Raw genomic sequence first — 12,138 nt, forward strand, 5'->3', positions numbered from 1 at the left:
TTCGCGTTTTGTTATTAGCATTTATTGTTTTGTTGCAAAATAAAAATTCTTCACTTGCTGAAAATGATGAAAATTTCATAAGCGTCCAGCCGCGAATAAGCGCCCACCTCGAATAAGCGTCCACTCTCAAGGTCCAAAAATTTAATAAGCGCCCAGGGCGGTTAATCGAAAAAATACGGTATTCCTCATTACCCATCCAGGAATGCTGATTTCATTTTGACACCAGTTACGGGAACGACTAATAGATTCATTTTTTCAAATAATCAATTCATTAATAGAATCTTTTGGGGTTAGCTGAAATTGGCTTCGCCGTAAATGTTGGATTTTTTACGTCCTTCACCTTTATTTACAATAGCAACTCGTACAGTTAGACGCACCCGCAATCAGTACAGCAACCATCAGTGGTCTTAACTTCTTATGCCTATTCCAGAGTGCCAAAATACAAATACCGGTAAACAAATATGACTGTCCACAAAGGCTGAGCTTTTCCTCGAGGAATCTATTCTGGGATTAACACCGGAAATTATTGCATCATTGCATTAACATTACAACCAATTTTTCCTGAGGTACATGTAGCTGGTACGTCTGTACATAGGCTACGGAAAAGTCTTTTTCCGTGAGTGAACTCGTGCAAGAATAGCCTTGAACAGGAACCTATCGCCTTGAAATCGTACTATTTTGGGGAAAAATGGGCTAAATTTCAAATTAATAAACACAAACGGTCAAAAGTAAATTTGAGCTGAGAGATTTCGTTATACGTACTGAAAATCAGTGCTGTACCTGGTAGACACTTTGCATATATGCCGGGGCGGGGAGTATTCACTAATACAAGCCATATAGCCATGTGCCGCATTATCTGGTAGGGTTTTTGCGCTGTTTTGGTTCAAAAACGGGTATACACTTTGCGCATTTTAGTGTTGAATCGGGTATAATTTTCGACAGAGTCTATGAATATAGTTATCATTTTAATTCCAAATGAGTAAGAAAGAAAGAGAAATATGCGCATTCGAAATGAATTTGAAGAATTGTTTTGTTTACACTCTAATTCAAGTAATCATAATATATTTTCTGCTTAAAGGCCAGGCCTGAAAACTGGTATCGATTTTAGAGGTGTAGTGTGAAAACCGGTGTGGAAAATTACATTTTTTGGTCTGAAATCGAGTCAGGATGTGAAGAACCGAGCGGCACACCGCCACCAAGAATTGTCAGGAGTACCCCCCCGGTATATATGCAGTCAAATTTTTATGATTATAGACAGATCAATACATGATGAGAGTCACACCCCGCTTATAATCTACAAAATTGGACGTAAAATTTTGTTCTGTCTGTATCAAATGTAAAGACAGTAATTGAACATTTTTGGTTTTTGGTTATTTTCTTTTGAGTGAATTATTAATGATTTTATACTAGGGACCTTAACATCCTGCATTGACACCGTGCATGAAAATGGCTTTCATTTTTTTTTTTTTTGGCGATTATTACAAACTGCCCAGTTATTTAAATGTTACTTAATAATAATAATAATCATAACTTTATTAAAGTCTCAAACTTCTAGCACAGTTCAATTTCTCACACTAATCGGGAGACTGTTTAAAATCTCGTTTTATTTTATTTCATTTTTAAATCACTTCATACAAAATTATTGGCATGCGGCCTACAGTAGTCCTTTTCTCCCTTAGAATCAGTTTTGAAATAGTGCAAAGTACAGACGAAATCCCGGCGCCAGCCCGAAGCGCCGCCGCTGGCCGTCGCCTGGCCAGAAATCCGTGACTGTCACTGTTCTCAAATGGGAGCGCACAAGTCCAAACAAATTCTTACTGCATATCTCTTACGGCATGATCATCGGTAAAAGCAAACAGATCACAAGGTACAGAATACTCCACAAGATCGATAGAGTCTAGATTTTTCGAGTACTGCCTGGCGTGGGCATGATGTTTAAGGCCATACACTACCTTGTTCATCTTCATTTCCGGTGGCAAGTTTTGACCGGAAGTTGCCTCACAATTCGAAGCCTCTTCGTGAATATTATTCTGTGCCATTCGTCTGTTGTGACAGTGGAATTTCTACAGCAAAAAGAATTTTTCTAGCGTTTACTTTAGCCAAAAAACGAATATCCGCTTGAATGATCGTAATCTCCTTCTTGAAACTGGAAGAGCATTTGCTGAATTTGTCCGACGTTTTACTTGCAAAGTGTGTTATGATGTAAGCGTTATGGCTATTTATAAAATACAGGGGTGGATATGAAGTCGAAATAGAAATTCTTGGAAATCAAAATGGAGAATGAATCACATGGCGTATTTTCGGCCACGTGTGGACCTTTAAATCTCAATATTTTTTTCATCGAATTTCTCGCTATTTTCCTATTATTTGTCGTCTCTTGGAACCATCAAATATTATAGAATGCTTTTAATTTTGCACTGTAAAAGAGGTTTCGAATGCCAGCAAAGCAAAAAGATTGCTGAAAAGCTGCGGGCATCCTTCATTTGCATCCGAGAAGGAAAGGATTTTATCGCATTTTTAGCAACATTGTGAGACAGAGAGATGCTCGTATGGGGGATTTGAGATTTCTTTGTTCTCAAAAAGATCAAAGATCGGAACCGATTTTTTCACTCGGAAACTACATCATTTACGAGGTAAAAGACATGTCAAACTTCATTTTACGATTTTTGAAACTTGATTTACTTCTCTGACTGAGATATAGTGATGGAAAATTAAATAAGATAATTAAATTTTTTACTGTTTCCTTTGTATTGCGTTGATTTTGCGTCTGTAATCTAAGATCAAATTCCATACTCGTGCGCATGCTAGGCGGCCATACTGTTACAGATTTCTAGCTATTGACTGTTCATTGTCTGGCAGACAACTAGTTGTATTAAAAAACCATAGTAAGTCATCTCGGGGTGGGAAGGGGGTGGGGGAGTATGCGCTCCCTCCTCCGCCCCTGCAGAGGTCCCTTTTTCACTTTTTCTAAATACCTCAAAAAGAGGCCTCTTGTAGTAGGAAAGACCACCCCTGGACAAAATTGTGAAGTTTGCTTTACTTATTTTACAATTCTCCTTGTTGGCCAGAAGGCTGACCTCAGTACAAAATCGATGATATATCATTATACCTAGTGCAATTTATAATCAGTAGCACATGTTTTAAAATAATAACAATAAACATTGCATTTTCTCCATAACCAATCCTTTATACCATTAACATTTCTCGAAGTAAACCGTAAGTGAACAGCTTTATTAATTTTGTCTTTTATTCAGTGGTACGTTTTTCTGGTAACACGAAAATGTTCAAATTTAGGAAGTGTCTAGATTTTCCAGGGATTTAGCTTTGCAAGTGTTATCTAGTACCTGTTGTGATGTGTCACAATATAGTATATGTATAAAAATATATACCGTTATACGTAAAGACGTTTTCCATAGCCTAAGACTAGGCTCTGTTTTTAATCAACAAAAGAGAAAACTTTCTTGTAACAACAGAATGCACCTACAGCACTATTCAGGTCTCGCCTGCTTGGAAATTAGATTGAGAAATGAGGAGGCCAGTCCCAGATTCCATGGTCTTTGCAAGGAACGCCTGGCACAATGCCCTGCATTTTGTGTCCTAAATTACAACCAAAAATTCTCGGGTTACATCCAGAAAAATTGGGAAGGGGTGTGCAGCTTCCTGAAAACCCTACCCAATTTCAGACCAAAATCTGTGATTTTCTTTACCCTATTTGAGACCTGATAACAAATTTGATATCCTATTTCAGACCTAAAGGTTTGGAGTCTGGCACGTGACAGGAGCGCATAAGAAGCTATTACAGGATGTATAAGGTAGTTGGCATAAATGTTATAAGGGAAATCGTCTTATCGCCAAATGATGAAGAAGTAGCTAATTTTTCTTAAAAACATACCCAATTCAAGACTAGAGTGCACAAACCATACCCTATTTCAGACTTGATACTCTATTTCAGACCAAAACAACTAAAAAAACACACAGTTTGGAGAGGCGCATACCTATATAGTGTATAGAAGGGACTACCTCTGTAGGGCGAAAAACATGTTGCACATTATTAGTCTCGCTGCTTACGCAAGCAAGACTAATTAGAATAATTTTCAGCTAAGTTTGATTACTAGTATTAAGTTTGTGCTATAAACATTATATACTTTGAATTTATAAAAAGATAACCAATCAAAGAATTAAAGCAAAAAATAATGACAAGGTGTATGTAAATATGTATTAAAAATTAATCTTGTCATTTATAGATAACACACTTGTACAAGGTTGTCAAGGAATTCTTTACTTTTTTACAAGGGTTTATTGTGTCTCAGAAAATCACCTTGATCACTGAAATGTGCAAGATATTTATATATTTTCAAAACACACAAATTAAACAAATGCCCAAAATATTATGATATTTATTAATATCAAATAATACAGGTAGCTTATGTAATCAAACTTCCAATCAAATTTTTTGCATGGTACCAAAAATAGGAATGTTGTCTCAATGAAATAAAGTCTAAGCACGTATACTAGCTTTCCAGTGAAAAAAAAAGAGATTTTGTACCAAAAGTAAATTCCAGATATTTTTGTTTATTTCTAGTCAACATATTGATTGACCAAGATTGTCTACCAAAATGGCGTTAACATATAAAATACACCTATCAATGGTTTGCCGCTGGATAGGCGGAAAAGGGGGGCAACCTATGGGAATTTTACTTAGTAACACACATGTGGCTAGAAAATTGCACAACCTTGAAAAGTGGAGGACTAGGTAATAAGCACGTATACTAGCTCTCCAGTGAAAAGAAGGAGCTTTTGTACAAAAAGTAAATTCTAGATATTTTTGTCCATTTCTAGTTGGCATATGGATTGACAAAAACTGTCCAGCAATATGGTGTTAACATATAAAATGCACCTATCAATGGTTTGCCGTTGGACAGGCAGAGGAGGGGGGCAATTATCTATGGGAATTAGACTTAGTAACACACATGTGGCTAGAAAATTGCACGTCCTGAATGTCCCCAGCATGCACAATTTGACTTAGTCACAATCTTGAAAAGTGGAGGACTAGGGAATAAGTGATAGGAGGTCCGCCATCTTAGAAAAATACCCAGTTAGTTTAGATGAGTTTCCCACATTTTGATGTGTTCATTTCTTTATGAAGAATTGCAAAACAAAAGAGACAATTTCTTTAAATATCTTGTTGCTTTTTAAGTTTTTGAAATTTTATGATAAAAAGTATTTTAACCCTTGGCATATTGAGAGGCAATACTTGCACAAAAGGGTGTTATTTAAATAAAACTGATGTTATCATCATCGTAATCATTTCCAAAGTGATATTAAATACAAGAAGAAATAAAGATTGTGCAAGTCTCTTATTAGTTCGCCTCAGAAGTGGGTATTCAACTCAAAGTGAAGACCCAAGGTATTTGAAAATCTGAAAATGTCAAATTTTCCCTGGGTTGCTCTCTCTCTCCCCCCCTCCAGGGGTAAACCATTGACAGGTGCAATGTTCCACAAAGGTGCATGAAATATTTCAGCAGATAACTCAGAAACTCTGCGCCACAAAGACCTGAGACTTGGAGAAATTGTTATACATTAGTTTTTTAATAACATGCCATTTTCTTGGCTCCTTCTACTTGGTGGTTTCCCATTTGTTTTGGGGGGTCGCGTTTATTGCCTAGCAGTGAAAATTATCTATAGGGAAAACAATAAGTTATATTGTACAGAAAGTAAACTTGCATTTCAAAGGCTGTTTACTTTGAGGAAGGAGGATCCTAGTACTTTTTCCTAGTACCAAAAAGATACTAGAAGGCGGAACAACTTTACGTTCGATTTACTTGTACAAATTTCGATTCGAGTGTGTGGTGCCGAAATATATACAATAAGCTTATAGGTATGAGAAGGTATTAGAAGGAATAAAAAATGGCGGTCGATAAAAACAACCATATAATTTAGCCTTCTGGTTTGTATCTTGAGTACTAGGATCTTCCTTGCAAAGGCAGTTTACATTGTCCCTAAGGCTCTTTCTACTATTAGTATCTTCATACCGTCCTCCTAATTTTAGAAAAAAAGTACAACAACACGACGCTACGATGATCCCCTTCCTAAGATCTTCTCTGTGTACGTGCTAAATCTAAGTTTTGTCTGCTTAATTAATTGAAAGCTTACCTCTTTGTCTGTTGGTTTTAGAACACAACTTTAAACGAAGTTTATATAAAGAACTTCTGGTACGCTATTATCTCGTGTGTTTCCCCTTCAGCAAAAGATATACGGTACCTATTCCAAAAATTAGTGTTGCATTTCGTACATAAAAAATTCCCTACTGAGCCGCAGGTTTTAAATGTATGCTTCTTTCTTCGCAACACACCTATTTTAACTCAATATGTTATATGCTATCAAAGCATAACATCGTCGCAGGTGGTTTCTATCCCTTTTCATAAATTTATTGGGTAGTTATTTTCGGTTAATCGATATACATTTTTTTCGCGCAGTGCGCAGAAGAGAAGACACCAAAAACTCAAACAGCCAATCAAACAATTCCCCCCATACTCCGCCCTCGACACACCCCCACATCAGGAACCAATAACAGCATTTGATATCAACACCGAAGGTTTTAATAACCATCTTTCATTTCTCTATTGATGAAAATTCGAAGTTTACACAACTTATTCATTAGATGTACAATATTAAATGCATTCAGGCTATAGCTAGATGATAATTTTGAGTCTTGTACAACTGCCCTCGGTCTCCGAGGATAGTACAACAGCTAACGTAACTAGGAGCAGATAATCGACTTTCAATAAAACTAATTTTACAACTGCTACCTATATTTATTGTTGCTTTAATTTAGACACTAAAATTCATCCTTGTATTGCAAAGACACCAAAAATTCCATAATATTTGAAGGTATAACTCCCTTCCACTCGATAAACTTGCCTTACTATATTTTATTATTATTTTTAGCGAACAATGCAAATCTTATCGAATAGTTCAGTGAGAAAAATACATGAAGTGACGATATGTAACGTGGACCGAAATATGAAAGTGAAAAATTGCCTTTTCCAATTTCCTACGAATTATTAGCTAGCTAGCTACTTGTAAACATTGATGTTACCACATATTTTTTATCACATTCTTACAATCAAGTTTTTCGTAAAACTAAGAATTAATTATTTTGTACTTTAAGAAACGCGGTACATCAACAGTCAAAAGAGTATGTATGAAATGTAAGGCAAAGAGCCATATTGCACTCCACTGAAGACCCATTTAAAAAAAAAATACAAAAAAAAATCAACAGTAACATGGAAAACATTAACTGAAAGTTTATAACAATTGTAACCCTAAATAGTGCTTAACTGAAATGAGTGCTTAACCTCAATCGGTAAAATGAAAGCTTAATCATAATCAATACAATCAGGGTATTGTTAACTCCTAATAATTTTTTAAAAAGTATACAAAACATAGACTCCCAATTTATAAACCATCCCTGTGGACTTACTCCATTGACCCCTTGGTGGTGCTGTTCAATGGACTACCCCTGTGGATCACCCCTTATTTTTGAATACTAATTTTAGCAGAGATATAAATATATCTTACGAGCCTATGGCCTGGGGGGGGGGGGGGGGGTACTTTAAGAATTTCTGGGTGGGGATGTGCCGCTGGGAGCCTGGAACCCTTAACCTATACCACAGCTAGTTCAGCTGAATTTTGCTACCCTATACTAGAGTAAACTCCCCAAATCCCCTATTCTAGAGTAGCTCTTTCCCCCATCTAGATAAAATCTTCAACCAACTGATCAGTTTCCTGAAAAATGATACCCTATTCTAAACTCAAATGTTCTGATTTATATACCTTATCCTACAGTGAACTGCTTGAAAACCATACCCTTCACAGCGGCACATACCTATATAGCCCATACATGCCAGTATCCCCCCCCCCCCCAGGGCCTATGATTATTAGTTTATCAGCATTATGGGTAACCTGTCATCAGATGTCCTTATTTCTTCCCTTTTTTAGGGGAGACTTCAGAGGAAAAGAAGACCTCATACATAACTTTACGGATGGTTGTGTCTCCAAAGTCCAGAATCTAGACTTTTGTCTGATTGGTCAAAAACAAAAGATTTTTTTTTCAGAACTCTACACTGACTGATTAAGCAATATATCTGGCTTTCGGTGCTCTTTGTAAAAATTTACGTCACAAGTTTGCCAACAAATAAACACAATTTTCAATTCAAGGCCGGAGGGCTATAAAAGAAATAAGAGAACTCTGGAGTGGATATAGTCAATTATTGTGTATTATTACTGTCTTCTTTGTCTCTACTCTCCCATGCAACAATTTTTGTGTTATGATCAATCTTCGCGTAGCTTCATAACACACACAAAAAAGAGCTGCGTGAGTCTCAATCCTTCCTCCCTACATCTCTCATCATATCTCCTTTCAAATAGTCACTCAATCAATCCAATTTTAGTTTTTTAAGAGGTCAGTATACTATACGTCCAAAGATGTCGTCAAAATGGACTGAGGTTCCCCAAGTTACTCTTCATACATTAATAAAGTCATACATCCCCACAGGTCAAAACTAGAAGTGGTCAGTGTAAAACACAAACTGCGGACTGCAGAGTGCCTCGGGGGGGGGGGGGGGGGGGTACTCCTTATCTGGTAGGATTTTTGCGCTGTTTTGGCAAACGGCCGGTATACACTTTGCCCATTTGACCCCAGACTGCAGGCTGAGCGTAGTAAGCACAGGTTGAGTGCAAAATGCAAAATGAAGAAGTGTAAACATTTTAAACATCTGTGCTCTGTCTTCTTTGGTCTAAATAGGTGAAAGCTAGCTATAAGTATCAGTTACACACTCACAGCTTCCTTAAGTAGAAGTAAATTGCACATTCACAAAAAGTTTCAACGAACATCCGAACAACTTAAGTCTGCATCGCAGCCCTTGAGTTGCAAGAGTTTCATAGAACTTGTCATCTAAATCTTCTTCAGACTATCTTTTTTTGTTGTTGGAATGATTTACTTCTTTTTTTATCGCCACCATTCTTTCTAACAGTACTTTGAGTCAGTAGCTTTTATTTACATGTAAACATTATTGTAGTGTTCTACCAATTTACAGTCATGCCATAAATTATGGTGAAAAGTTGAAGTGTGAGGTCTCTATAAAGACGAAAAAAAAGGTTCAAGATTGCGATTATGTTTTTGGGTCATCATGCAATTACATCCAGGGAAGAAAGAAATGGATTTGTGAAAGCAGCTATGTACCTGCATCAAGTAAGTTTTTGTTACGAGTATTTGCGGCATTTTTTTGCTCTTAATCCTTCCACGATTATAATTTAAGCTTCAGGTCTGCATTTTATCCCAACCCACGTTTTACTCTTTGTCTGCAGTTTGCAATATTCTACACACAGCCTGCATTTTACCCCTCGTCCACAATCTGCAGTCTGCAGTCCACAGTTTTTATTTTACACTTACAGAAACTAGAAGTCACTCCTCTATTGATACAATAATTATTGCAACCCTAAAACACTTTTCTGTTTACATAAAAGGCTTTTTCAGACTGAATGATGCCAACTTTCACTACTCTATCATCACTTAATAACAACAATTTCTTCACCTATCTGACACTACACAAGTTGGCAACTAATACTCTGATTCCAGAAAAGTGAATTGCATGGAAGTCAGGTTTAATAGCCCTCATGGGAAATTTAAAAGAACTGACATGGCAGACAATCAAGTTGATCTTACTTCAGAGGTTGACATTCCTCGTACTAACTTTATTGAAAAAGAGATAGACAAATTCACCATTGCTCAGCTAATATTGATGCTAATATTTATACTAATATCAATAATAATTTTGTATTTCAATCAAAATGGTAATAAGAAGAATTATTGGAACGGTAGGTGTATCATCCAACTTTGTACGATCAATCAGCTCTTTTAAATGCTATTTATTTTCAACTACAAGTAAACATGATCGTGTAGATACATGTTTTCATTCAAAATTTGCTTTCTTAGGGTCTAGAACCTGCAAGCAATGAAAATTTAAAAATATATGACTCACTGATGCAAAAATGATCTTCACTAAAGCAAAGTTGGTGAGACAGATTAAAAACCTGAGGGAAAATGGGGAAACCAAGAGTTATATGCAGCAATTAAACAACTTCAAGAATTTTCCCACCGTTGATTCAGCATTAATTCGTGATAATTTTACTGTCCTTCCTATCTTCATTCTATCTCAAACATTAGAACATGTACCTAAAACACTGTGGAAAGAACACTGGAAAATTTGCTGCTGCCAATTTGCCAATTTTTTTTTAAAAAAAACGCAAATTGTTTACTACAAAATTTTCTCAAACGATTTTAAGAAATCACCTTGGCTTCATTACAACATCTGCAATTAAATTATGTTCCATGCAACGTCAAGGTTGATAGCCTAACAATTATTAACTTCCAAGAAAATTATCAAACTGCCGAAATATATTTCTGCTCATATCATGTTACTCCACTCAATAATGCAGTACCTAATTATTGTGTCAACTAGCTTCTTCCAATTTTATTCCCTAACGCTACTGTTTCTACTTAAGTTTATACGCATCTTTACTTTATAAAATACGTTTCAATAACTATAATTGCTTCCTAGTTGAAATACATTGCACATTTGCCAGATGTAGTTTCAAAGAATATCCGAATTACGTACAGCTTAAGTCGGCGTACCTTGATTTGCAATACATTCATAGAAGGTCATCGAAATTTCCTGTAGCACATCTTTCTTATAGGTGTTGGAATGATTTCTTCCCTTTTTTATCACCATAATTCTTTTTGTACAGTATTTTCAGTTGCCAGCTTTTCATTAAGCATAAACATGGTGGTGTTGTACCAATTTTCACAATCACGTGTATTGAAAACTTGAAGTTGAAGCATGATATTTCTGAGACGGAAACTAAAGGTTGAAGATTGCAATTATGTTTTCAGGTCGTTTACGACGTTCCAGAGAAGAAAGGAATTGATTTTGGAAAGCAGATGTCGCCAAGTAAGTGTTCATCTACAAGTATTTGCGGAATTGTTTTGCCCTTTATTTAAACCCTTCAACAACTACAGTTTATGATTGATCTGCATTTTACTCCAGCTTGCCTTTTACTCTCAGTTTGTACTCTGCATTTACATTCAGTCTGTATTTAATCCTTGCTCCGCACTTTGCAGTGGTCCGCAATCTACGTTTTACACTGACCACTTCCAATACCCATACACATAATCGATCCTCAAGTAAGCTTTCACTAAAAAGTTTGGCAGATTTCAATCATCACCACATTTTACCAATTTCTCATTACTTTCCTAAGCTCAAGGTTCACAATATCACATTTTTTGTCTTTTGGATTAGTTAGCAATTGCAAGTTTACTCTGCAATTTATAGTCAAAACATTACAAAGAGTTTCAAAAAATGCTTTTGGTGCTGTTTAATATCTGGACAAGATATAATGCCCTAGAAACTTATATTCTTTGACCTGATCTATACTTAAAACAAGTAATCTTTATTTAAAAATATCAAACTCTTTCACAAAAATAAGCTTCTGTTTTCTTTTCACTTTTTCCAAAACATAACAGAACTGACAATTTTCCAAGACTCGGTTGAAAATATAACAATTTGTTTCTCGAGTCAACAAATCATTACCTAGCTTACTTTCGTAAATTGCAACGTTCAGAAAAAAAAAGATCTCTACAGCAATTTTTTTCCAACGAATATACGATTATCACTTCAATTCAAATAAGCTTAAAAGTTGCATTCCATGCAACAATCTTACAATTGTGTATTAAATGTTCATTACATGAGCTTATTTCTTGAACAAAGATTGATGTTTTCCATAGTTAACTATTATTTTCTTACATGTGTCTCTGCCAGTTTTTTCGTCTTTTCTTGATCCATATTTTCTCACTTCTGTCCAGTTACTTATTATAATTAATTATAACAAAACTAACTCACAGCAAATTTTAGCGATCTATTAATCGATATTTATTCCCAATAATGCATCACGGGCATTTTCCCGCGTATTCCATTGAGTACCCGGAGAAGATCAAAGTGATTTTCTTTCGTGATTTTTATTTCATCGCGAAAAAAGTGTCCCACACTATTAAACTTTCCACAAGGATAAAATTGAGAA

Source organism: Porites lutea, chromosome 2 (genome assembly GCF_958299795.1).
Source record: "Porites lutea chromosome 2, jaPorLute2.1, whole genome shotgun sequence".
Taxonomy (NCBI): Eukaryota; Metazoa; Cnidaria; class Anthozoa; order Scleractinia; family Poritidae; genus Porites; species Porites lutea.